This window comes from Anas acuta, chromosome 13, assembly GCF_963932015.1.
Source record: "Anas acuta chromosome 13, bAnaAcu1.1, whole genome shotgun sequence".
NCBI lineage: Eukaryota > Metazoa > Chordata > Aves > Anseriformes > Anatidae > Anas > Anas acuta.
In genome coordinates, this window is record NC_088991.1 from 1,638,550 (window position 1) to 1,666,098 (window position 27,549).

The 27,549-nt window shown below is 39.0% G+C and overlaps 1 protein-coding gene across 5 annotated transcripts in view; it reads right to left on the minus strand.

Annotated features, from left to right (window-relative positions):
• Window positions 1-27,549, minus strand: part of STAG2 (STAG2 cohesin complex component) — a 76,995-nt gene that overhangs the window by 43,379 nt on the left and 6,067 nt on the right. The gene's annotated exons all lie outside the window — the stretch shown is intronic.

Genomic DNA, 27,549 nt, shown 5'->3' on the forward strand with positions numbered 1-27,549 from the left:
AGGAAGCATGAGGTTCAGGTATTTTAAAGATACAATAGCACAGAGAAGAACCTTCAAAGTTCTCTGCTGATTCTACAGGTTGTCGGAGTAATTAAGTATTTGAGCAAAAGATACAATTTTAAGCTCCATGCGCTTAGCATGCCAATGTCTGGTAGCAACACTTAAAAGCCTGCATTTCAATAGAGCACATAGATGCTGTACATTTCTTTCCTGCAAGTGCTTCTTCTGAATGCTAGGGGCCACTGTAGCTTCCAAAATTTGGTGAGCTGAGAAAAAACACAAACCCTGAACTTAAATCTCTGTTTCTTCACATTTCACACAATTATATAAAGACAGAGAAACAAGAGTGGAAGTAAACAGTGGTGAAAGGAGAGGTTCAAGATAGGTAGGTGCATCTCAAGACAGCCCACAACTACTACAGTACATGCCATCCAGAGCACAGTGTGAGATCAAAAGTTTCACAAACTTTGTCACTGCAGAACAGCAAAAACCTTTGTCACCTGTTCCTCCCTTCCTTAAAACCACAAATGCACATTACTGGTGCATCACAGCCTCCCCTGCTTGGTTTATATGTAGTTTTTAGCAAATAGCTACTCGCAGGCAGCAAAACATCCATGCATCATTTGGAGGCTCTGCCATTCAGAATCACCCAATTTAATCCCCCAATAAAATGGCCAAAAATATACCTTGAGAACTTCATTCCTGGATTATCAAGTTACACTGGTTCACCAGTGGGTACCCAGAGCAAACGCATGGGGAGTATGTGACGGAGCAGCCAGGTGCAGGGGAGGGCCAAGCAGTGCTCCTGCCTTGGTGGCGCAGAACTCTGATGACAGCCAGGCAGCCTGCATGGCTACCTGCTCCACTCGTACTGTGCTGCAGTATCATCATTCCAAGTGTATCAGGTATAAAAAATAAAAATAATCTAAAAAAAAATCCAAAGATTTGCTGTGATTTCTGTCAGCAATTGTAACTTGGAGAATCAGGCTGGCGCCTCCTGGGAACGTACCTCAGCGAGGAGCAGGGCAAGGGGAAGCAAGAGGTGAGCAGCCAGCCAGCCACCCAAGTACCATTCAAGGCACACATGTGATTCTAAGCCAGCACAAAGTAAAGGTACAAACTTCAAAAGGCACACAGTTCTCTTTCAAGTTCAACCTGTCCACCAACGTGTTATTTGACTTGTGTAGTTTCAGTTTTTCAATGGTGAGATGCACCGTAAGTACTGAAGACATGATCAAGAAGCTCAGATGCAAATTTCATATTATGTCTCATTAATACCACCTATTTACAGTAATAAAGTTACCTATTCCATAAAATTGATGGTACTGAGACAGAAATCAAGTTAACCATTTGTTTACACAATTAACACTTTTTCAGTCTCCTATATAAAAAGGAAATTATCTTCCTACCAGTTCTTGCAAAAGTATTTCTCAAAAAGCAGTATAATACAATCACATGGGAATCTTTTGAAGAAAAAATATAAAAAACATGTAAAATGACAGGCAAATGATTAAATTATGTAATTTCTAAATCAAAGAGTCAAATCACCTGATAAAACCAGCTGGCTGGAGTTTATATCCACTTGCACTTCTTGGAAAAAACACTCATCTTAGGCCAAGCAACAGATGAAGAAAAAAAAATGTCATTGCTTGGACATAACCACTTCATGAAAATTGGAAGTAAATATCTAGTAATTCAAGATGCTGTATAGAGTTTAGCTACTAAGATTTAAGTTTCAAGAACTGTTTTTATTGAAGGAAGTAGAAGAAACTTGGCCCTCATGAGCGCAACTATATACTAGTATTAATGGAAGAGAGTAGTTTCAGGTGACTGCCCTGCAAGAATACAAGAGCTAAGGCTGTAAGGGATCTCCAGTACCAAGCTCAGGCCCCAGGAATGACCAAAAAAATAAAAACAAAAAAACCCCACCTTGCATTAGTTCCAGTAAGGGCTCATTTTTAAAGTTTTACATACATAAAGATTATAAGAAGGACCTTGGAGTCTTGCCAAGTAGGGTCAAGCTAACCCAGCACTTCCTCATGGGCAGATGCCGGCAGAAGCTGCTCAGGGAAGAACCCATTTGCTTTGTTTTTACTGGTGATGTTCTCCTTGACTTCTCCCTCCAACATCCACAAATAAGTCAGGGATTTTTTTCAGCCAAACACATTATTTCTGCATTTCACAGAACAGAATCAGTATTTTTCCATGAATATTCTATTACTTTTTTAACCCAATATTTAGCTGTCATGATATTCACACAAGAGCTTCCACAACCAAACTGTATAGTATAAAGAAGCACGTTCTTATCCTTGAGCTCAATATTTTCTAATTTTATTTGGTGTTCATGGGTTTTAGTATTGGGAAAGACTGGTACTGGCCATTCCCCTAATATGCTTGATCTCAGTAAATGCCTTTTAGAAATTCAGGGTGCCTGCCAACATGTATTCTTCACACACGTATCTGATGACTCACTCAAAGCACACTGTTTGGGAAGTTGATCAGAAGGAGGAAAACTGTCCGTACAAGCATTCTACCAGAACTTTTAAAACATCAAATTCTTCATAGTGCAGTCTGAAAGGAAGAAAGTAAAATTTATGCAGATGCCATTCCAAGCAATGAAAGTCTACATTAGCTATTAATGTGCTCTAATAAGCATATTTTTTCAGTATAATCAATACACCTAAATTTAAGAGCATCATAAAATGCAGTTCTTCGGACTTTTTTTGTTTGTTTGTTTTGTGTATTTGCATGTTCACAGCACTCTAACTTTAATTTTCCTAAGAATATACTGAAATCTCCCACTCTATGAGAAGTTTCAAAAGTCACTCAACTTTGTGAAGTCATAATTAAATTATTAACTATAAAAATAAAATGTATCCTGCTGAAAGATCACAAGGTGGAGCTCTAGCCTAAAGCTAACTGAAGAAACTCCAAAAAGACAGGTCATCCAGAGGCTGACCTAGTTATTTCTGTGCAATAAACTTTGTAACAGATTGCTAAAACAGCAGTAATATTGTAGCACATTTTCTTAAGATTTATATATAAATTGCATAAGGACACTGGAAGACTCCTACATCTTTCCTGAAATTAATGCACGTAACACGTTTGATTCAGTGACTCTTCCAAAGACGGAAATGCATCTCGCTGCTGTAGTACAACCAGTCTCCTGTAAGTAGCTTTCGAAAGCAAGAAGAGGAATTTCGAAATACACTTTAATAGCAGAAATAACATAACCCCTTCCTGTATCTTGCTAGATTTTTGCAAACAAAATGTCAACAAACTAAAAAACATTAGAACAAGAAAAGTAGTCAGAGAACACTAATCATATATAACGTTGCTAACTCTAAATGTAACAGTTTCCATTTAAACTAATTTTACTCTTAAAAGAACTAAGCATGAACAACTACAATTAGAATGTGTCTTCACTGAAAAACAACTTCATTACATGCACAGGCTAAACAAACACAAATATAAGCCAGCCAGAAGCCTTTGTTAAGTGTATGTGTATATACACAAACACAAAATACAAAAAATTACAAGGTCTGTCCATGAAACCTAAGTTTCATGCTCTCATGTAAAAGCACTAACTTGAGTGTTATTGCATGAACTCGTGGCAGAACAATTCAGGTAGCTGGTTTTTGGTTTGAGATGGATTCTCCAAAGTACACACACACAATTCCCACCCTATTATTTGGAGGCTTTCTTTTTGGGGGGAACACAGAGATCATAGAATCGCAGTATATCTCAAGTTGGAAGGGACCCACAAGGACTGAGTCCAACTCCTGGATCCCCAGCGGAAAACGGCTACGTGAACAGGACAAAGATTTAGTAAATGCAGAATGACTGTTCAGAGGTGTATTGATTTTTCACTGTAATTCAGTTAATCATCTGTAAAAAAAAAACAGGGACCTCACTTTCTTTATTCAGAAAATTAGAACTTGAAAAATTGCAATGCACTCAGCTGTAGAAATGATAATGGCTCAAGAAGTTCATCCCTGAATTATTTATCTACCCATGAATGAGAGGTGCTGATGCTTCAGAACCAATTACACAGTAGTGACAGTTAAAATGCTAGCCAGATCAAAGTTTAAATCAAGGACCAAAAGTATTCCCAATATTTTCCTGAAATAGTTGGAAAACTAAAGTAGAAGAGAAAGGTGGTACAAACTACAGTGTTCCCCTCACTCTTTTTCTGAGAAATCAGGATATGCTTCAACTTTTGTTTTTATAAAATACAGTTTGTTTGTTTGCAAATAAGTATGCTTCTCAACACTGCTGTTGCAGTCATCTCCACAAACAAGACTAAACAGTGGATTTTTAGGCAAGATTTTGAGCAACTCCATGACATTCCCTACAGGCCTGCAGGAGCATTATTTGTACTAATATTACACAACCTAGTATTTCAACGGCCAACAAGCTTTAAAGCAATCCTGTAATTTGAGTAAAATACACAAAACATACTTCAAGTAGCATTCTATATTGTAAGAAACTGTACTTCAACATGATTTAGTTATAACTGTATCAGCAGTTTGATCATATTATCATAGCATAATCAAGACTAAACTGAACAATAATGCAATTAAAACCTTTAGATGTGTGGTTATTTTCGTATTTTTTGCTTAACAGCTAAGTCTCAAGCTTCCTTTACAAGACCACCTGGAATAACCATCAATCTACACTCCTCCATGCTCACCAGCAGACAGTGTACCTACACAAAAAATACCAAAAGGCAGTGAACAGTTAACAAGCCAACAAATAACCTAAATGACCTCAATTGTACCGATCTTGTATTTTCAACCCATTTCTTCACTTTTTTTTTCTTTTCTGATTTTCCAGCTCGTACACCACCTCTACACCACTTTGTGAACATCTTTCAGTTCCTCTTCATCTTTCAAAAACCAAAGAAGCGATCTTATGGTGGCCAGTTATGTTATGCTGTCACACCGCCACTTTTATTCCCTGACCTGCTGTTTATTCAATGTTTATAGTATTTGCTCTTTAGCTGACGCAAATGGTTCACTGGTAAAGTGGTAAATTGCCACCCCAGATGATGCTTTTGTGACACACCTACGATATTGTAACCATGGGCTGCTGCTGGAAGCAGTGGCCTTCCTTCCCACTCCACTCACCAAACACAGCAAGTTCCCACTCACTCCTCTCTTCTAGCACTCAACTGAGGCAGAAGCAAGAAAGGTCTGAAAACAAAACTGTATTTTCTTCTTGGCATGGTCAGCTCTCCACTGGACTGGACAACAGAACCACATCACCCTGCAGCCACATGAGGCACCCACCAGGCATGTACCCACCAGGCAGCTCAGACCCACCTGACAGAGCTCCCTCACTGCCTCCCTTGCAGCAGCAGCACCAAGAGGAGTAATGCCCAGCTGAAGTCCGTGTGACAGCTATTGCTAATTCTCCTACCCAACCTCAGTAGAGCCCACAGCAAGCCAACTGCTTGCTGCTCTGGGTGCCGCAGCCTGCAAGAAGGGCTGGGTCCCCGCCAGGCAGCACCCACCCACTAGCTGCCATGCTCTGAGGCCCACCCATGCCCATGATGCCTTCTCAAGGTGTTCTCCCTGCCTTTTTCCACACGCGGTTCCTGCATTTCATTCGGTAGCAGGCCATGCTGTGACGGCGGGGCGCCTTGCTCCTGCGGGCGAGGAGCGCAGCCATGAGGTGAAGGCGGCTGCCAGGCCTGCTGCTGGCCAGGAGAAAGCCAGGCACTGGGAGAACACCAGTCCCCACAGACAATGCGCACACCACTGAACACTACAGCAAGTTTATTTCACAGTTTAATGTCTTTAAATAGGTTTTATTTGAGGGGTGGGAATATAAAAGACATGAAAAAGGCTAAAACCTAAAATAAAGGTTTAGACTTGAATATGAGTCTAGAAATTTGAAAAGAGAATTACAGACCAGGACCTCCGTACCATCCTAATAACTGCCAACCCCAACTTCACCATCAAATAGTCCACCCAACTCATTACAAATGATTGTTTGGATTTCTGCTTGTTTTATTACATAAGTAGGTGGAACATCTATTCTGGAAGGGAGAGTTTGCTATGGTGCTTCATGGGTCATACAATTACTCATGGAAATACCATTAATAACATCAATATCCTTAATACACTAAGTGAAATACTATTCCATGGTATAAATATAGTTTTGGTATTGAACCATATGAAGTTTCTGTATCTGTACTTAGTAATTTATATTGTCAAGTAAATTGTTTGAAACAAAAGATACAGGCATTACAAAATACTGAAAAATGAGTTAACTGTACAATAAGAGCAACTGCTACTATTAAAAGGGAAAAAAAAGTACCTGTAATACTTTTTAAATATTCCACCCAACGATATTCCTGAGCATCTCTAAAAGACACCTGAAAATCCCAGACATCTTTAAAATGTTTTGATTTTAGATGTCTTTTTCAAAAAGGTAAAGGTATGATAACAAAAGTGAAAGTTATACCTCATTGTGTCTGTCACATCTTCTCCTGCCAAAGAAGAAATGGCTTCCAGATGTTGTAGTCTAACTGAGTGGAAAATGAGGCTCTTAGGATGAATAAAAGCCAAGTCGGATGACAACCAAAATTAAAAAAAAAAAAGCCACATATGCCTATTTTAAAAAAAGCCAAAAGAAGTACTAATTGATTTATGATACAAGGCCAGCACACCTCATCCACCTAAATGCCCCAAGTTTCCAAACTGAACTGTAGAACACATTCCCCCTCACACATTGACGTTTCCAAAATGCATAACCCGTCAAAACCTTGGCTCTTGCATAAGTTACTGTCCACAGCAAGCAGGTAACCAGCTACATAAAAGACAGAACCAGCACTGTTCAAACAGACAGCCCATGGTGATGAACGGCTTCAGTACCCTCTGCAGAGGTAGGGTTTTCCAACAGACGAGATATTCCATCTGGCAAGTTCTATTTTTTGTTCTCACACTGATCAATGCAAGCCTGCAAGTTGCCTCACTTTGTAGCAGCCTCAGCTTCCCCTCCTACCACACAGGTTTTCCTCTTTGAGAAGTCCAGGTCACTGGGGCTTTGTGCCCATGACTTTGTTTGGGCCTTTCTATGAGCAACTGCATTCGATTATAAACTCTGGCGGGGGGACCATATGGTACACGCTACGTAGCATCAGCCGCTGCTATAACACACTCGATATTAGATGACTCAAATATGGGAAAACCCCTTAAAATAAAACTACTGAAGAGCAGAACGTAAAACCTCTCAAGCACATCTCAGAGTGAGCTCCTACCAGCCCAGGTCACATTGCACTTTGGCTAGCCCTTTGAAGAGCCCAATGTATTTCTCTGCGCTGCAATCCCAAGCCTTCTGAAATAAGAGAAAAGGAAAGAGCAGTTTGCTTCTGTGTTTTGTCAACTCAGATCCACCAGAGTTTATTAGCTGAAGCTTCAACACTACATAAAAACGGTTGAAATGTTTCCAGATGATAACTAAAAAGATCAAGTCCAGCACAGAAGCAAACACAAGAGAGTAAGCAGAAGTCAAACTGCATTTGGCTGACTGGGTCTAAATAAAAAAAAAAAAAAAATGTGAGGGGGGGATTAAAAAAAAAAAAAAAAAGAACCATCTGCTCAGAATTAACTGATATTTCTGGGTCTATAGGTGAGCTAACCTGCATCCTATTCAGGTGTAGTTGTAGCTCCAACATTCACCTGTAGCAGATCCCGTAGTTTTACTGGTCTCTACTTGTTCTAAAAGCCCACGTGCCTGTTCTCCCACTGCCATCTCCACTGGTCGCTACTGGCATCATCAGTCTCACAACAGTAGTGTAAAACTATTTATAGTAAAGATCTGAAAACTGCCATTACACAAACAGCAATGTGACCAAACAAGAGCAGTGCCCTATCCCTCCCTAGCTCAAATGACAAGCCAACTAGTGCAGAAGACAACTAAGTGGCACAATTAAACCTATGCCGTAAGAAAGGAAAAAGAAGTATTTAGCAAACAAGGAATAAATACGGTGCCATATCCAAACCAGGCGGCATGACAGCTAAAACCTAAGCCTTTCTTAAGTGGATTATGGCTCTTTCAAGGATCAATCTAATTAATCATTCTTAAAAAAAATAAAAAGAAAAATTCAAGCAATCACTCAAGTATGCAGAAGTTGATTTCAGCTCTAAAACAGAAGAAATAAAGATAAAAATCTTGTAACTTCCATTAGAAACTTACCCCTGCAATCTGCCAGCCTCATAACATCTGTGCTCCATACAACCTCAGTCATAACTTAAAGATTTTTAATACCCAATATTTTGTTCCTGCTCTCCTTTGCAACATTTGAGCTAAAATCCCAATTGGTTTATTTGGAGATTTGCACCACTGAATACTAATTTTATATGAAACAGCAGTTGTGATATGCATGGCTTTCCCCCACACAATTTAGACAACTGAATATATCCACAATGCAGAAAGACAATAATCCATTAACGAGGTCATTACTAGATGAAAAAATACCTATTATTGACTGATCTAGAAAGCACCCTCTCTTCCTTTATTTATCCTAAAACCAGAGCCCTCTTAAAAGAATCTTGAAAGAGAGATGTCTGGTGCTGAAATCTCATTTATGGAGACCTACAGTTCGCTACTGAAATCTATTAAACTTCCAGCGGAAACCAGCTTGGCCACTTGTACGCATTCTAAAAACATTGCAAAAATATTGGCATTATTCAAATCAATAAGTTCTTTCAATTCTGTAATTGCTTACTTGTGGCAGGTAACAAATTACACTAAGAGAGCTATCACATACTATGCCTACATTATAAAAGCTAACATGAACAAATATCAGAAACATTTCTTACAGACCAAACTCATTTAATAAGTAAGCTGACCGATAATGAGAAACTCTTGATGTGTATAAAATATTCTGAAGCAAAGGTCAGCAAGACTTGTCCTTTTGAAGTTATCTTCCCATAAATCTCTCAAATGCTGTGCATTAGGCACCTTAGGGATACACGGAAATCCATTCCACACAGATCTAAAATACAAAAACATACAGCTTGTTAAATCAACCAAAATTAAACCTCAGGTTTCTTCAAAAAGCTATATCCTTACACATCTGTTCTCTAGTAAATTCAAGATGTAAATAAAGGTAGTAGTTGCCTCCTCCTCCAAAAGGCAGTTACAGCCTACAGCTAGATTTACATTTTGTTGAGAATTTACTGGTTACATTATGAAAGCATCATGTTCTGTAACAAGTATTTTATTACTTGAGCAATGTTAATACATAGAAAATGTTTTTAAAGCCACAACTGCTACACTTATTAGCTCAGCAACATAGTAGAGGCTATTGAGATAAGGTGGGTATGCCCTCTTTTCCCCTGCTTTTCGCTTTTAAAAAGGGAATAAAAAAAGGAGCAGTAGTGCTAGATCCCTCTTGAACAAGCTATGTGTGCTGTGATTCCCCCTCTCCCCCACTGACACAGTACCCCATAGTATCAGGGAACTGCCCCATGCTCTGGGAATGGTGCGGCACCCGCAGTGACTTCCCAGGGAGGACTCGCAGGTACTGGTCCCGTGCGAAGGAACCCCTCACCTCCACTGATGACAGAAGTCTCACATGCAAAAGGTTGGGTTGTTGGGGTTTTTTGTTTGTTTTTCCTGTCTTACAGCCAAAACAAGAATGCAATTTTGGTGTAAGCAAAGAATTTGAACTGTCATTTTTTTTCACCTTAGGGAAAAAACAGCTAGACCAAGTATTAACATGCCATTAAAAAAAGAGAACAAGGTCGCACATGTCACAAGCTCTGGTTTGTTTACAGTCAGATCTATCAACAACAGATCAACTCCGTTGTCAATTAAAGCTAACATGCTGAACCACAAATACGGAGAGCTAAAGAGCTGACAAATCCCATTTTGCCAACTTTCATCCCCAATGCGGTAACCTCCAAGAGAGGGATGGAAAACACAGCTGCCATGGCAGAAGTCACCAGAGGACAACTGTCAAAACCTAGAGCTGCCTAGCAATGGTATGACAAAATGCTTCTGTCACCCACCAGAGCTCATTATTGTTTATTATCTGGAATTTATCACCAACTTGTGGTTTTCAGCTGGTGACCATGTTTGACTTACCAGTTTGAAATTATTTTTAATTATTGTCAGAAGAATTTGTTAGATTTCAAGTGCTGTATCAGTCACTTCATCTTCACCAACCTTTTTTTTTTTTTTTTTTTTAAACTAACTGCATTCCTACCCTTAGCACACATTTCTCTTCCTCTGTTTTGTCTGAAATACATCTCTCCATCCCCTCACACTCAGCTCTGAAACGGGCAACCCAGCAGCTGAAAACCCAACATGCCGTTAAGTGTACGGGGCTTTTTCAGTTCTACTTTAGTTTCTCTAACTTTTTTCAGTAAATAACAATTCCAAGTATTTAAACCAGCTGTATAGACAACACTTCTTTTCAATTGCTTTTTTCTTTTTCTTTTTTTTTTTCCTTAAACACTGTTAAAATTACACAATGCTTAAATAAGAGTCAATACACTTTCTCCAAACCACATATTTAAGTTACTAAACTACAAAATTCATCTAGCTGAATTCCCCATATTGTTCTGGCGACTTATCCAAGAGTATTGTTTAACTTAATTAATTAGCCATCAATTATATTACTATTTGTTAGTCCTGTGTTGAACTCAGCAAATTTTGCTCCTACTTACAGCTAACAGATGTTGTTGGCAACGTATTTCTACCAATAGCTTGTGATCACTGCTCAGACTCTAACATCAAATCATAACATTTAATACAAATAAAAGGTTTTAACCCGGTCGGGATTCTGCCAAATGATTTGCTACTTATAGCAACTTCCCAGCTCCTGAATCCAAGGATCTATTTAAAAAAAATGTATTTAAAAAGATGATATAGTTTGTTATCAAGGAGCTAACTATTCATCACAGGAAAATTGAAAGGGATAAAAAATAAAGTAAAAATGATTAAGATTCATGAATGTTTAAAATACCTTCATACAAAAATGAAACTAGCATACTGAAATATCATGAAGTAACTTCCCCCCCACCTCCCCACCCCAGCATGATTTTAATGCCCCAGACACAGATTTCAGAGCTTACTGCCAGTTTGGTGCACTTACACTATGCTGATCTCTGTATGTTAGTCATGCAAACTGCTGCCTTTGTATTTTGTTTACTCAAAAAGCCATTTATTTTTTACAATTGCTCTTACAATAAATCAAGAGTATAGAATTATCATCCTGTGGTAGCACTAATCAGGACTACAAGTCAAATGTCTTGTTTCAAATAGGTTTGCTCTTCAAGGTTTCAAGACTTTAAACAAAATTCCTATGTAGATGTCACCAGAAGTTAATGCCAGTTGACTATATAGTTGAACTTAACGTTTAGTTACTACAATGCAGTACTTTAACTAAAATATATTTACCACCTTTACTTTAGTTAGCCCAAACACAACTTGGAGCGTTTCACCATTTCAGGGTAACCCATCAGATTTCACTCTTCAGGTAATCTACATGGGAAAACCTCTTTAGGAGTTTGGTTAGGACCTGTGACATTGGTGGCAAAAAACAGGTTACTCGTAAATCAATTCTAAGGGGAAGGAACTATAATAATTCTATTGAAACAAATTATTCAGATCTAGCAGGGAAGGTTCAAGTATTTACATTCAAGGGGCTACATCTTCTCCAGATTTTTTCTTCCCTTGTTTCAACATCATTCATTACTACTTGCTTGAAGATGGCATATTAGGAAGAGTTTATGTTAAGAAGACACCCTATTTGGATTAAGGCTCCCATCCCCTCCAAAACAAGCACACAAGGGGCCATTAACATAGATACCTGATCCTGGGCAATTTTATAAACTAATATTCCACTAATAATTCCTTAGCATCAGACTGCCTTAGTCTTTAAACAATATAAACCAAATTTTAGTAGAAGTTAGGGGAAGAGGTAATAGCATTCAATCTAATTGTTAGACAAGAACATTTTTATCCTAGTGTAAATTAGGCCTGGCAGTTGTTCAGCTTGACCTCCACTTACTGTAATCTTGCCCTAGGGTATAAAAATCCTAGATCATTAAATGCTACGAATTTAGTCTTGCAAGCAACCTAAAATGAACCTGCAACCAGAGCCATGGTTTTTAACTGCTGTTAAAAGAACTGAACAGACAACTGTGATAATAGGTAACACCATGCGAATTTTTTTTTTTTTGATTTTGTGTTTAAAAGAACTGTAACTACTACCTGTACCTTTAGAATACTATTGTCTAATTCAAAGATGTATTTGAGAAGAAGAGAGAGCAATTACCCTTTAAGTTCAGGGGTAAAGAGAAAAACAATCCACCAAAATAAAATTATTTTCATTTCAGTTGGAAGTTCTGAGAAAAAAGATGAGCTAATATGAAGCGGCCCACTTCTTTCTGTTTTAAGAAACATTTCTAAAATGCCAGCTTTCCTACAATTCTCTAGACAGTCAACAGACATTTTAGGAACTGCTACCAATTCATTACTGTGAAACAGATGCCCGCCAAAAAATTAATTACAGAACATAAATTTTATTACTATGTGAATTAACTTAAGACTTTATATGCTAAGTGCAAAAACTACTCTAGAACCACAGAATATTGTATAATACACAGCCCATGAAGAAAACAAGGCAGAATAAAACCCAGGGAGGTGTACCACCTCTTCCTGCAGCTGATGCTAGCAAGACCTGATGTGGAGCTATAAGTGACACCCCACTTCTGCAGGGACAGGAAAGAATTGGGGTGAGCAGCACTATGTAAGGAGCCCTTGGGAAGATCAGAGAAACCTCCTGCTGACCACAGAACAAGCAGCCACCAGCAAATTTGCTTACGTGGCAAGCGATGCTCCACCAACGCAGCTGGAGCAGTTGAAGGTCTACAGCACAAGACCGGTGCAGACAGCTGTTCTACAGCAGAATAAAATGGCATAAATACAAACACCTTCTGAGAGAGTAAAGAGCTTCAACAAGAACTGAGGATAGTGCTTGATTTACAGGCCCCCAGGGAACTGATTCCAATTAATTTCCACATATATTAGTAAGAATAAGAAAGCACACCAAGTGTTAAAAATTGGGTATTAAACCTTAGCATTCAATTTACACACAGTAAACACATACAGCCAGCAACAAGCTCTAAAACAGCCTTTACCACTACCTGTAGTAGTGATACTGAGGAAGTACTCCATCAAAACTACCATTCACAGCTTCCTCACAAATAAATGCGTAACAACCATGTCTCAGGTGGTCAGACTAAGAAAATAATTCAAAGCAGTGTTTACAGAAAAGCCAATCCAGACAGGACACGTTACCAGCCCAGCCCTAAAAGAATGTCATCAGGTCCCTCTGTAGCACAGACGAATACTGACCTCTTCTTCCCACACAAAATCATTTTATACCATTCTCTATTAGACCATATAATGACATGGTTAAGTGTATGGTGATTATAGACTAACGTAACAGTCGACAGCAGCGAAGGCAGAATCATTCTTCACATTACAGTATTTCTGTATGTATTTGTGTATTACAGCACAACTAAGCATACTCCAAAAGCACAAATCAGGGAGAAAATTAAAGTTGTCTTGACCCTGACATAATTTAATGATGTCAGCATCTGAGTTCCCCAAAAATCAGTTTCCTTAAGTTTAAATAGAAGGTAAAAATAATTTTGAAGAGAAAAGGAAGACAAACATCCAGCATTATTCGTAGAAGCAGATACCAAAACATTTTTAATTCCTCCAATAACCCTGAGGAAAGTGAAGTAACTCATTGAGCAATTCACTTCACATGTGGGCTGATTCCTTGGAGCAACACAAGCAACCATTTCTAGCTCAAGACATCTCCAGGTACGTGCTAGATCAAAATACTTCCAAGTCTTCAAGTGTTAGCATAAAATGATGCCATTAGTTGGTTCCCCTTTACCAAAACAGTATTCTTGTTCAGAATGGAAGCCAGTATTTCAAGGGAGAGAAGACAAAGGAGCACCATGGCTGCCTACTTAAACCAAATATCTTACCAACACATCAAGGTTCATGCACCACCATGATTCCCTATGCAGAAATGGAAAGAACAAATTTTTCATTTCTGTACTTACCATTACCGAAATTTAGATTAAACTAACAGACAATACGTGGTTATTAAAGCATCGCAATTCTGATTTAACAACCTCATTTTGTATAAGAAGCAATGCTTTGAAACACGTCTGCCTCCAGTAAGGCAGACAAATGCAAAACATGGATGACTATACGTACAAAAAAAGATTTAAACCATCGGGGTTGAAATACCGTTTTGTGTGCTCGTATATCACATACGAATGTGCAACGTGACATATTACTTGTTAACAGCTCTAATCTAAGCAACATGAAGGCAAAAGCCCAAAAGTCTGGATGTGATTTTTCAGTTTTCTACAGCATGCATTCAAGATTAAATGGGGGTGGGGTAGGGGTGAGATATTCAAATGATATAATAACCTAAATATCTAGCAGCTTTTCCAAGACACTGACTGATCACTAGTAAAATTGAAGGAATTTTTATCTTACATAGGAAAATGAAGACAACATCACTTGACAGAAGAAAATAAACCCAACAACCTACCTACAGTTCTCTTAGCAAGACTAACAGGGATTTATATTGGAACAGTGAGCACAGGAATAAATAAAGAGCATGAAAGAGGTGAGCAAAAAACAAACACACTAGAGAGGGATCCGTAATAGCGTGCAGGATAGAAATAGCAGATGAGCAAGGAAACACTATGTAGTGACCACGTTCAAGTATTCAGTACTAATGGCTGATAATCATATTCTGTAAGCAGCAGGAACAGAGGTGTGATGTTGCAAATGCAATAAATCCCCAAGGAAACAATATGCCTCCAAGATGTTCTCTGGAAACTGCTTATGGTTGATTAAAGCAGCATCAATAACACACATCCAGCTATGCATAGGTAGCTAACGAACACCCCACACTTTTAATAAGAGAGGAAAGAAGCAGAAGACAACACGACTTGTGTTAACCTCAGCAGCTCAAAGGAAATAACAAAAATCAAAGCAGCGATATGGCAATATTGCAGTCCCACTGCCACGTCAGAGAAGGGGTGCACGTGCGTTTTGTAAAGACTAAGAACCAACATGAAAAACAGCTGTTAATCCACAATTAGCAGGTCTCCCTTCTTACGCAGGAAATATTAGTATTTCGGTATTTTTAATAACGAAAAAATCCCTCAGAATGAGTAGCACCTTAAGAAATATTGAAAATACAATTTCTCATACTAATTTCTAGCCATCTGAAACAAACTTTCCACAAACTTTTAAACGTGAAAGAATTTCTCACACAGTGGATACAAGTTACCTATTTGCCAATAAAGCAGCTTGAAAACAGAATGAATAATGACCACCCACAACCCAAACCCCAAAGAAAGCTGCAGAGCTGGAAGAGAAAGCAGTTGCCTTCCTGGACTTCCCCCAGATATTTTACAGAAGACAAAATTTCCAGTGTGTCAGCCCCAGTGGTGCCTGTACTGTCACATGTGGGGAGAAAAAGTGAGGACGATGCACGGTAACAGGCATTAGCTCCCCAAACTGCTTGATTATTAATGTACACATGGCGCTCAGAGCTGTTTCTTTACAGTCACCTAGCTGCCCCTGTAACACAGGCTCCCGGCACCCTTTAGGATCCCCTACTGACCCGAAGAAAGGCACAAGCTACCCATTTCTACGTTCTGGAAATCTCACTGTAATGCATAACAATTGTTTGGAGCTTCTGGGAGGCTTCCACAATCCTTCTCCAATGAACTCTAAATCTTATAAGCGCATGGAGTAGGGGCAGTCAGAGGACAAATCCAGGCAATAACTCATCAGCTGAATTATCAGTGGTTAGTAAGAAAAGCTCTGCCATGGTTTTAATGCTACAAGCAAAATGATATTCAGAGAAATCCATCTGCAGAACACACATATACTTATGTATACATATACAATACCTCATATACAGTGCATATGTTCAAAAAACTATCAGATGCAAATATTAAGCCATTATTCATTAAAAATCACAGCACTTTAATTATACCAAACTTACGCCTGACAATAGGCTATTAACCTACCAGTTACCCTCCAGACAAGACAAGCTTTGTCCTGTTTCCTGAAAAAGCCATACTGTTCTCTATCAATGGTCCAAGACAAGAAAAATGAGTTTGGAAGTTTAAGCCACTGTCCCTAACTTTGTCCCCACTGCCACGTAAAAAATCATCAAGGATCCAAATTTACACTCTTCTCCCCACCAAGATCGGACACTAGCATACTCTTCAGAAAAATGCTAGCAGTGCTAATGACAACAAATCATAGGACTTCTTGTATGGGTATTAGTTTCAAAATAGACCAGCCATAGAATTGTGTTAACAGAAGATTTCTTATAAACTTTGAGTGCAATACTGTTTTGGCCTCTGAAGTAATTAATTAGTTCAATTAAAGTTGGCTGATCTAATGTGAAAACCTTTCCTGAGACAGTGAATAGCATTTGTTTGTGGTTTTTCCCCCGTTCCATCAATATATACATGAGCATAATGAAGTTTTGGCCCAACAACTGCTTCCCAAGCCTGAATTTAGGACAAAGTTGATTTTTGGATTCCTATTTCTGTAGGGAGAGAAACAGAGGGCTATCTAGGGATAACAATGTATCCCAAATAAATAAGACCTTTCTATTAATAAACACAAAATTGTACCTCTAACCAAACAATGATTGACAGAAACAAGGGAGAAAATATTGTTTTTCCCATTGTAGCCTTTTTTTTCCCAAACTCATACTAGGAGACCAAGTCTATTTGCACAAATATGAAGCATCCTTAAGAAAGTGTAACCCCTACGCTTTCTCCTTCTTCATCTTAACAGATTTTTTGAAAAAGTCTAGACTGAGGTCCCTATACCTCATCAATGGTAGCTGCTAACGTGGACCCAATTAGCCCATATCTCCGTTATTGACAACCACCCTGTTTCTGCTTGCCACACTGCAGTCAGCTTGCTGCACGAGGAGAATTAGCAAACATCAAGGCCAGAAAGAGACTTTTTAACATTATTAAATGTTAAAAGGCTCCGCTGTGCCTCTCAGAGAATTCCTAAAGACATAGGAATTAACAGTGTTAATACAGACGCTGCTCATAAGTCTAAATATGTGAGGGCAGGAACAAAGGTTAGGGAGGAGACAAATGGAAATGGCACGGATAAAGAATTACTTCAGGAAGGTAACTGTTACCAAATTAGAACAAGACAATTAATATTCAGCCCTAATGAAATGGACAGTATTTACCTATCAAATCATTTGGTCTTTATTAAGTGAAATTAGTAGCACTGACTTTTCTGCAATATTATCTGCCCTTATTTTAATCAGGTTATTAACGAAGAAGAATTTGGTCTTCTAGTAATGATTCACATTTATTAGAAACTTCAACAAAAAATAAAACATACAAAATTTCATTTTGTAGCCCATAAGGCAATACAGATAAGTAACACAGCAACAGCCTCACATCTGTACTGTCATCACACACAGCCCTCAAAGAAAAATGCTCAGGGCAAGAGTAATCCAGTGTCTTCCAAATCACCGTGCAGGTTTTCCAGAATAAATAACTGTCTAATTCTGGAACTAAGTCACCAGATGAACGGTCTAAGCACAGGAATATCTAATTTACAGACATTTAAAAACTGTAGCAAGATGCTCAAATCACAGTTTCAGGTTTCTCCGTAACCTGCCTTCAGTGCCAAGAGGGCACAGAAATGCTAACACATGGATTATTAACCCTTGGACAAAGCAGCACCAGGTCACACAGTCACAAAAATCTGATGCAGCTTAGACTGAGGCACACAGCTGCATTTCTGGTAGCCAGGCAGGAACACACAACCCTGGGCCTAGCCCAGACACTGGAAATACATGATTCAACATTAAATCTGGTTTTAGCCTAAAAATTCTCAAGCAGACCAAATAGGTTAGCACCTTTCTAACAGGTAGCCACGGTGTTTCTGATTTATTGACAACTCAAGTGCCGCCAGGCCTTTTTCACAAAGGATGGGCACCAAAGCATGATCATTTTGTGAATTATAACATGAACTGACATAATATTAAAACCATTATTATAGACCATCAAGGCCACCCTCTATGATTCACCTGTTGAATTTAGTGCTCTTTGAAAGTATACCTAAGCTGTGTGAGGAAAAAAAAGCCAAGAAGGGAAAAAAAGGAAGGGGGGAATGCAAAAAGAAGGCACAGAGCACATAGACAACTTCAAATGGCACTGCTACTCAAAGGTAACAAAGCTAAATACAGTAGGATTCTTGAAAGACTGTCAAGCCTAGCCAATGTAGCAGGACAAAGTATCTCCAAGAATAAAAATAAAGATGTTATTTATCCAGTAAATGCAACATGTTTCAAGTAACAAACCGAAATGCCACAGTATATACCCAACAGCAAGGAAAGATAGCATTTGCAATCATGTTACCTAAAACCCCCTACCCCCTTTTCTTAAAAGACCGCTTACTATCTTAACTTGGCATTTCCTTCAATGCTGATATGCCTTTGTACTGTATCAAGAAAATATTCTTAACAAATATTTTCTTATCTAAATTTACCATTTTTTTTTTGACAACTCTGTTTCCTGGTGATTTGTTCCCCTCAAAATAAATCCCTTATTTTCCTCTCCTTTCAATCTCATTCCACATATGTATTCCATACCAAGCCATTCCCTAGCATTGTTTTCTCAATATTTAAAGATCTAGTTCACCATCGGCAAAATGTTTTTCAAGTAACATTTCTTTTTCATACAATTAAGAACATTTTTTCCTTGTTCTTCACAATGATAAAAATATATTAATTGTTCTAACTCATTCGCTATAAAATATCGACTGTGAGCATAACAATTGCAATAGCTGAGCTTTCGTACAGTGCCCAAAATAGCAATATTTTTTTGCAGCAACATGCCAGTTATGCTGTTTGAAATCTACTCAACCGATTAATTCCTTCACCTACAAGTCTCTCTGAAAAAACTGCACAGCCACCCTCCATTTTATTTGGAGTATAATCTACTCCCAGATTAGTGTCTCCAGAGAACCACTTAAATAGATCCAGCAATGTGGTGATATTTTACCAGTCTGAGAATACAGATATCCCCCATTTCTATCACTGTAGACAAAATTCTACAATATCACAATACACAAGTGCCAGCCTGCAACATGCCCTGTCCAACTCTAAAGGTGTCAAGTCATTTGTGTAGGAGCTCCCTAATCCTTAAAGTGAAGTGGGTATTGGAAATCATCATGCTCTCCCCAGCACTTGCACGTTTTACGCTCACGTTATTACTGAAAGCTTAGTTAGAATACACATACATAGCATAAAACACCATTTTAAAACTTAAGCGTTTCCATTACTTCCACTTACTTCCCTATTTCTATCTGCTGTTTCTCTGTCTCCTCAAAATGCCTTTCACCTTTAGAAAAAGGAGCTGTTCAGTATATACAACCTGGCCAAGTACCAGTGATTTTTTTTTTTCCAATATTTATTTCTTTTTCTCCAATACTGCTTTCGTTTACCAACTCAAAGAGCACTTTATACCAATCTGAATGAATTACATTAAATATATCCTTTTTTTTTTCCTAAATCATGAATGACACTAGAAACAATAACCAAACACAAACAGTAGTTTGATAATAAAACAAAACAGATGAGCTGCTACCAGTGAAAGGAACTGTTCCATGGCCCCTTCTTTTGCCCTGCATTACTTCTGGCCAAAATCTCATGGTCAAGGGTGCTTGTCAGACCTTTCCTTGTGTCTGTTGAGCAACAACCTATTAATCTTTAAGAATTAATTTGCTTTCTAGCAGATCAGTAAGTCGAGCTGGCTCAACAAGAGTCCTGTGGCTGGTGTAAGGACCCCCCTCTTTTCAAATCATTGAGACAGTGCAGCAGGCACAATTGACTGTCAAATGATGTAGAAAAAAAGCGTTGTCCGTATCTTTTTGGTAGACTACAGATACTTTAAACGTTGCCATAGGGTGTCCCAAACAGCTTACCCCCCCAGCTAGGGCACTGGGATGCAGTCAGTACAGCACTCAAACACCAAGTGTTACCCCACCAGTTATCAGAGCAACCTGGCCCCAGTGCTGCTTTTCCTACAATAACAAAACCTCTCATGGGCTTGGTTTTGTAGTCTTTGAACAAGCGTTGTGACAACCAACAGGTATTCACATTTACCTAAACCCTATATAAAATGGTAACAGAAGCAGCATAGATGTGACAGAAATAGAAACATGTTACATCCCTGCCGAACAAAGAAGCTCTAGCTCATTTTACCAAATACAGCTAAGAGTAGTCTCACTCAGGTTCTCCAATCCATTACTATTACAATGTTTCTGCAGCGTATCAGACACAATTAGAATCTGCCATTACTCCATAGAAAGCTGGGACCAGCTTTATTCAATTACAGGCAGCGCTCACTCCAAGTAGTTTAATACCGTATACGTAAGTAATGAGAAGTAGTTCTGTTTCTAATGATTTCTTCATTGATCTGTGTATCTTCTAAAACTCACATTATTACCAGAAAATACATTTTTTTATAGACTATGCTCATACCTGAGCTGTTTTGAGTAACACTTTGTCAGACAATAACCAAATAGAAATACACAGTTATTGTTTGCTTTACCTAAGATCAGAAGATTAAAACTTTTCAAACAGTACCAGGCCTCCATATGGTTTACTTAGGTATTCTTCTTATTATTTTTGTACTCAATGCTACTTTTCTTAAAAAGATACCTATATTTTAGACATTTAGTGAAGGACAAAAGTTCAGAGTCATTCAATTTCTGAAGGTACTGAGTCTTATAACCAACAAAAAAAATCTCACAAACCAAACCCTACAACAAATTAGTTCCTAACAACTAACACTAATGAACTACTTGGCCAAAGACAAAAAGTTACCAGAAGTAAAGGATTTGACCTGCTTCTATAGGCTTTTCCCGCTGAAATTTGCAATTGACTTTTAAAGTCACAATTCGAACTTGCTTAGAAACCAGTGATTTGTTCTTAAAATACAGCCAACTCTTCTCTACGTCCCCAGAGACCATACATCTCTGCCAGGCTGATTTTGCTCCGCTCCATTTTCCCAAGCACTCTGCAGGTGTCTCTGAGACTCAAGGCAGCACCAGCCCTGATGTGGATAACAAGCGCTGCTTCAGCACAGCGCCCTGACTGTCCTGGGACTGCCCCCAGTTCAGGATTCCTTCCTCACACTGCTTTGGACAGGCAGGTTACTGCGTAGACACTTCTCTGCATTTTTTCCCTTTTATCTCTCTATGGAGAAGTTGGAACAACATCTTGAACCTTGAATAAGAACTGCTGAAGTCTCTCTTTAAAACGATGCTCAATACAGCCAATCCAACTGCCAAAGACACACATTTGTAAACTCATTGCACAGTTGTAAACAACTTGGAAAAAAAAACACATATTTTTAAACTTCTTTATGAGGAAAAGCAGCAGTAGAAAATCTAGCTAATAGAAGCTAGAACTGCCTAACTTCCTGTAAAAACTGCCACTTGAAAGGGGCACTTTTATGAGCTATAAATCTGTTTGCTTTAAATACATATGCTGTTTTTTTCAAACCCTGCAGCCGCAAACTACTTCCACAAACACAACTAAAAACATTAGTTATGAACAGATGGTAAACAACATAAACAAAAAGCCAACTTACTAGTAATGTTTGAAGTAGAGTACAGGACCCTAGTGAGGAAGTCCACAGCCACTTTGCTTCTGGTGTCGTGAGCACTTGACTGTGATCTAAACACTAGCGGCTTAATGAATTTGTCCTACTGGTTCCGCATAATGTGTATCAGTTATCCGATGCCACAACACCAACAGGGAAAACCTTAGTGACTTTTCAGTAAGTATACAGTAAATAACTAAAATCAATTGCAACTTAAGACTGCTTTAAGATGAACAAATGACAGCCCTTAAGAAACAAGCTCAGAAAGAGCAATATTCTCCCAGCATTATTTGTCATGAACATGCTATGGCTCCTCAGACTGGAAAAAAAATAAACATTAATAGAGCGGAAACAAAAACTAGCCCGGAAAGATTGAAGCTGCACACCATACATGAACGCAACGCCATCCTTTGCAGCAGCCAGCATCCTAAAGGCATGGACCTCCCAAGGAGTAGCACTACATCTTATTCATAACTTTCTTCTCCATCACACTATGCCAGAACAGTAGTGACAAAAACAGTATGTTAATAAGATGGCAGAGATTATTCTTAACTGCCCCGGTTACAGCATTTCGTTCTTTTGACATCAAAAACACGGGTCATAACTGGCTGCTACTGATTTATAGTGACAGGAATTGGGCTCAAGTGTTAAACGAAGATTAGTTAATATTTGCAGATGACTTTGAACATACAAAATGCTATGTAAGCAGCAAGTATTAAGTCTTCCCACACACTCACTTTGGCATGCCTCCAAGCAGGGAAGTCCCACAGAAACATTTTAACAGCAATAAAGAGAACCTGACATAGATCAGGCAATCGCAGCTATATTCACAGCTGTCTTCCCAAGGAGCACCTACAGAATTGGGGGAAACCAATGCCCACCAGCCATGCTCACTTGCTTCTACAGATTCAACACCAAAAAAAGCAACTCCTACTCCAACACGGTTTACATGAACAGATAGTGAACCACCTGAACCTCAATAACCCTCTGTACAATCTAAAATGACTTACAAAACTCCCAATAGTTTGTACAAGTGGTTTTTCTGTTGTCTATTTCTGACCAGACTACAACTTCACCAAGCAAAACACACAGCCTACAGCATAGCTGTCAGTTTGATTATTCATAAAGAAGCTTATTTTCAACAAATCACAGCTTCTGCCTAAAGCAGACCAGTTTCCTTGTATCTGAAGTGCTGAGGAATTAAGCAATTGCTGTGAAAGCTCCTGATCAATTAACAGTGAAGCTCTTCCTGGACACATAAAGAAAAGCATAATAGTCTAGCTAGTATGATTCCACCTAGTAAAAAAAAAACAAAACAAAACAAGAATTTAGCCTAAAGAGGGGTAAAGGAGAGGCAAGGAAATAAGTTCAGGCATTATTTTGCCTACTTCTCGGCATCTCTGACAAAAGATCTTTAAAGATTTTTTTTTTTTAAAGGCACGTATCTGGCTTAATTGTCAGATGTTCCCGGAGACAATACGCGTAGCCTCAGCATGCCCCCAAAACTCCAAAGCTGGGAAGATGATCTGGGAGGAACAGGACATAAGATCAATGCACAGAATGGTCCACAAAGGGCCATCCCTGATGGCCTCTTTACAGAATGTGGACCTACGACAGACCTCAAGTACAGAGCTGGCACCGCAGCTTCCATAAACCACAGAAAACTCAAGAGTGCAAAGGCTTCTAATAAGATCTAACCACAAGAGGCTGGTAAGCATCCAACTGAAGCAGAAGGTCTAGCAGGGTTCTCACAACTGCATGTGATTAACCACACCAAGGCCGGAAGAAAACCTTGTAGAGAGGAGGTTCCTGCCTCCATGTTCCCAATGCCTCCATGTTCCTAAATCTTCCCCCTTCTGCCTCTTTCCAAGCAGCACCTGCACAACTTCTCATCAGCGTGCAGACTGAAAGCAAAGAAAAACATACGTTATCTTCCTGCCTGCATAAATTAATGCAAATCAACAGCGGTCCTGAATATCCTTGCAGAGCTCTAACTGATCTATTAAAGACTGTGTAACATTTCAGACAAAAAAAAAAAAAGATAAAAGGAAGATCACAGCAAAGATTATAGTATTACTTTTGCAACTGGCATACAGCCCAAATGGTTTTCAAGAGTATGAGCAGGTAGAAAAGTCGATGACAGTGGGAGCCAAGTTTTATTTGTGCAGCCCTACAGTTACTGAAAGCATTCCCACTACGGTTTGAGCAGAGCTGAGACACCGCTTCCAGGTGCTGAAAGGGACAGCCCCACTCAATCCCTATTCAGGCTGGCCCAAGTTACTTCGCCCTTCCATGCAGGGGCAGCATCACACCTTGCAACTCCAGAGGGATTTAATCAGGCAGGAAACTCCTCTCTTGTTGTTCAGTGGAGCTCCTTTAGCCAGCACGCCTGTTGGGCTCACACAGGAAACACAGACACACGTGGCCACAGCACAGGACCGGGATCACTGTGCTAGTGGCGCCTGGCCACCGAACTGACCTGCCTGTGTCTTCCACTGCTGGAGAAGAAGCTCTACACAAGGGGAAGAGAAGGGAGGAAACTCTGCAGGCGGGGCTCTCTTCTGAAATGGCTCCCACTTACATGACTGCCCGGTTCTGGTCTCTCAGTCAGTTCCAGGCACCACCCATCAACACCCTCCTTACATTAAAGAACAGCTCTGCTTTCAATCGATTACTAGCTTGGTTTCTCTCCTCCACTAGATCCCCTCAGAAGGTTTTAATTTTTCAAATCTTAACCTTTTTTTACACATTCAAGACAAACATATGCACCTTCCACACCTGATAGGCCATGGTTCAGTCTTTACGTAGAAGCAGTTAGTTTACTCGATGAAGCTAGTAGCTCAATGCCAACACATGCCACAACAGAAACAAGAGTGAAGGTGATGCATCTGGACACAGAACACACTTATCAAATGGTCCTACAGCAAGCATCAACACGTTCCTACACTTTTCTATCTTCCCCATTTCCTTGGCATTAACCTGGTAATCCTACTTCATCTTCTAGGATGCTTACATATTAATTCCTTACATACTCTCAAATTATGCTTACTGAAAAAGAACTAAACAACTTCCTTAAATCTCCTACATCTCCAGACTATTAAGAACATGGATGAAATCTTGCATCCAGAGAAAAAAAAATTCATCATTTTCCACACTCCTCTTCGGTGGAGACTGAGGAAGACTAAGCCCACTTGCAAGATTACGCCAGAACACATTAATCCACTCTGTAAACAAAACTTCCCCAACCAGTTCTGAATTCAAGGTATGCTTAGTTTGCATCCCCTTGGCACAAAGTGAAGAAAAAACAAGAATTAAAGTTTTGCAGAGATTGTTATTGTATTTGAAGAATCTTAATGCCTGACCTACTGTATGGGAACAGAATGACTTACTGTATTTTCTTCCATCCACTGTTACTGAACTGAAGATTTTTAATGTTTTTGTCATTTTTTTTTGTCTGTCTTGCCACATTAGTAAATTTTTGCTTTGCAGCAACAATACTGCTCTGAGGCACAGACTCTCTTCTAAGTACAGAACTTTATTAACTTTCATAATACTATCACATCGGTGGGTAGAAAGTGAGCAGTATAACCAGAAAGACGATGCAGTGCAGCAAGAGGAATAAAATGCCTAAAGGCTGTTTTTTTTTTTTCCTCTGATTATTTTCAAACTGTCAAGCCACAGGTTTCTAGTTTACAAAATCAGTTCTATTTCATAATGGTGCAGTAATACGGCATATGCATGTTGCTACATCAGCACTGCATTGTAACTGATAAACTTTTTAAAAATTAAACAAATTCTGATATAAACACATCAGTCCAGAAATAATGTTTATCAGTGCTGAATGGAAGCCCGATTAATAAAACAAGAGTAGTTTAAACATGCAACGTTGAAGACAAATGTAAACCAGCAGCTAGGGGGAAAGAAAAAAAAAAAAGCATTTTTTTCCCTCCATCGTTGAAGCTCTTGCTTTAATAAACCCTTTCCATGTTTGGTATATCAATATGCAAAACACAATTTTGGCTTTTTTGGCCACTAGTTTATCCGGGAAGTAATGACAGATACCACAGATGCAACAGCTACTTGTGCAGCTTTCCTTTCTGGTTACCATAGTTTCCAATGAACTGTAGATTTCTAGAAATAATACTTACGAGAAGGAATGAAAATATCACCGCTTAAATATGAAAACTGCAAGAAACAGTATTAAAGAATCATTTCGATTGGTGTATGAATGATGCTTTAGTGAATGGGCAACTCGGTTAGGAGAGGAAGTTTTATTTTTAAGACCTTTGCACAGTACTGAAGCCTAAGGGTGGACAGCAGGGGAAAAATAAAGATAGAAAACACGACCAAAGGGAAGAGGAAAATGGGCACTGGATGGTATTTCTCTCCTTTTCTCTCAATAATCACCAATAAAAAACACAATCAGCTCTAAAACAGGTCATTAGCTCCCCAAGCCTCCATCATCAAGGAATACTCGCCCAACATACAGCAGGGAATAGAGTATGGGCAGGGAATTAATCTTGCTGGTATTGCAAGACAACTTTGGGCTTTCCAAATAAGAATAGTATGATTTGTAAGAGACAGGGGAAACTTTACTTTCTGAGGAGCTCAGAACTCAAGTGGCCCAAGTCCCACAGGAGGAGGACAGGTTTAAGCAGGAGGCTGGCCAAGCCCTCCACAGGGCCCTTCCCTTGGCCCGTGTTCCCTCACCTAAAACACATCAGTTTTCCATTGTGCCAATGCTTCCAGGGAAGCAATTGCCAATTTGCAATGCAAAGCTTGCTTTTATGGGGGGATAAAGACACAGTGTTTTGGATCTAGTTTTCAGAAAGGTACCTAGAGCAATGATAAAAATAGAACAGCGCGTGGCAGCATGCCAGACTGGAACTTTCCTGCAAGAATGTGGTTCTCATACCTACAGAGTTCAAAATAACAAAATTTTAAATTACTTACATTGCTAATCTTAACTTATGAAGATCATACTCCTTCCTTTTAAACTTGACTTAAATGGAAGCAGCCACTTGGTATCAACTTTCAGTCCCGTTTGCCTGCCACAAGCATAGCACGGCCATATTTAGGCTGCAGTCACTTGTCATCCTTGCTTTTGAGTTTTTATCAAGTTTCTCCATTCTTTTTCCTTGGAGGAAACATCATAATTACTCAGCTGCCTGCTTCTAGGAAGATCAGAAGTGAAATGAAAATTACTGCCAGGGGTCAGAGAATGTAGAGTCTTACTATTCAAACAAATTATTTGGCCACTGTATCCATAACCATCCAAAATACCTTGTTCCAGGACTCAAGTCACATAAAATCACCTTAAAATTAAAAACTAGACACCTCAGACACATGCTGCATGAACTAGAAAACTGCATTTCTGACATTCACTACTCACAGGATCTTTTTTAAGACCCTTTGGCTATCTATATACTTAACTGCCCATAGTAAGGTAATAGAAACAGCATAAAAATATGGATATTGAATATTCCCTCTCCAATCACACCCCTACTCCATGCAAACTCCCCTCACACTGAACACTCTCCCAAATACAACCAGCCAATTATATTATTTGCATGTTATCTGCTTACTAAGTCTTGATACAGGTCCACACTTCCAGAGTTCATCTTTCTTAAGGGATAAACTGGGATTTTTACCTACAGGTAACTGCACGAATGAAAAGCCTCATCTTAAACCTCTTATTCTTATTTGCAAACAGAGCAAAAGTCCGACTTTTTTCCCAGATGAGATGCTGAATGAGAGGTGTTGCCTCACAAAGCTCAGGCTGAAATCCTACATTACATAAAAAGAAAAAAAT